General features: G+C 33.5%; 1 protein-coding gene across 1 annotated transcript in view; it reads right to left on the bottom strand.

Annotated features, from left to right (window-relative positions):
* The window catches only part of LOC105515657 (olfactory receptor 3A1), a 56,783-nt gene that overhangs the window by 34,550 nt on the left and 20,600 nt on the right, over positions 1–1,633 (bottom strand). The window contains exon 2 of the mRNA XM_011947496.1: positions 1,015–1,111. The gene's annotated coding sequence lies outside the window, so the exon portion shown is untranslated. The remainder of the gene's footprint in view (positions 1–1,014; positions 1,112–1,633) is intronic.

The raw sequence follows: 1,633 nt of genomic DNA, 5'->3' as shown, positions 1-1,633 counted from the left end.
AGTATACATATGTAACAAACCTGCACGTTATGCACATGTACCCTAGAACTTAAAGTATAATAATAAAAAAAAAAAATTAAAAAAAAATATGTTTTCATTTATCTCTTTGTAAATTGCCTTTATGTTTTTGGCTTATTTATCCACCAATATCTCAGTGTTTTCATATGCATTTCTTAGATCTTTACGTGGCAAAAATATTAACCTTTTCATATTTTCTGCAAATATTTCTCCAAGCTTGTTTTTTGGCTTTTAACTTGGGTAACTTTTCCATAGGTTTTAAAAAATGTTTATGTAGTCAAATCTGTTGATATTTCTTTGTGCCTTCTTCCTTTGCTTGTATGCCTAGAATATTAATCAAGCCTTTATTTTGATACATTTTATAATATATGTATCCAAGAGGAATTTTTCCAATGAATAATCAATTACCTCAACACTATGCATTAAGTATTTTACTCCCTGCCCCACCTCCACTGATTTGTGATATTTAATTTATGCATATATTAAGTTATTATAAGTTCAAAAATGTGTTTCTGGTCTGCATCTTCCATTCCATCAATTTTCTATTCCTAAATCAATATGGCTCATACTGTTACACAATAACAATCACCCCCACATATTTCCAGTCATTTAGAGACCAGCAAGAGACTACACTTTACATACATTATCTCATTTAACTCTTAGAACAAAAGTCCCATGAGGCAAATGTTAGAATTTTCATTTTATAGAGGAAAAAAGCCCCAGGAAGAAAAATTCTGACAGAGAACATATTCCAGCTTTGTCTTCATTTTTTTTCCCAGTTTGTTTAAGAGTACACCACCTGGGTTCTCTCAGTCCCAATTTTTCTTACTTAGTGCCCATGCAAACCTCCTACCACCTCCTAATTTGGATTCAGGGTCAGATCAGCCAAACAGTTGACAAGATGCCAACACATAACAAGTGCTAAAATGTCACTGCATCATTTCCACTCTGATTTACTCATGCAACTCCTTTCACAACTGGCAAATGTAAACTCACGGACCATTCCTGCCAGAACACACAGAGCCCTCCAGTGGAAGTTTCAGAAACTCTCCTTGCCAATGCTGGCTATCTTCATCAACGTTTTGTGGCATGCCTGTGGAAATAATGACAGGTCACCAGCCCTGACATCAGCCAAGCATTCATTAGTCATCCAAAAACAACAGGTGATGTAGGCTAAAATTCTAAAACTGAACAATTCACAGTATAGTGCTTTTTAGTGATAACAATTCATTTTTTCCCTATTGCCTACATTTTAAACATTTTAATCTGTACCTTGAAAAGTTATCTGGTTTGAAAAATCACAAAAGAAAACTGAAGAGAGGATAAATGGAAAGTGTTTTGCTGATATGAATGCCAAGAAAACAATAATTTTCATACATATTTTGACAAAATTTTAGAACTATATTCACATAAACTTCCTCTATCCGTAAGAAGTGTAACTAATGATAGATACAATAGTGGAAAAAACATTAAATAAAAGAATTTCAAATAAACTTAGATGTTATGTTTAGTGTACCTACTAAATCCATTAATGGTAGCCAACCAAGAGAGATGTGCAATTATTATTAATTGAAAATCTAAGCCGGGCGCAGTGGCTCAAGCCTGTAATCCCAGC

This window comes from Colobus angolensis, unplaced genomic scaffold, assembly GCF_000951035.1.
Source record: "Colobus angolensis palliatus isolate OR3802 unplaced genomic scaffold, Cang.pa_1.0 Scaffold267, whole genome shotgun sequence".
NCBI classification, from domain to species: Eukaryota; Metazoa; Chordata; class Mammalia; order Primates; family Cercopithecidae; genus Colobus; species Colobus angolensis.
The sequence above is the reverse complement of the archived record's forward strand: the minus strand, read 5'-3'. Positions and strand labels throughout refer to the sequence as shown.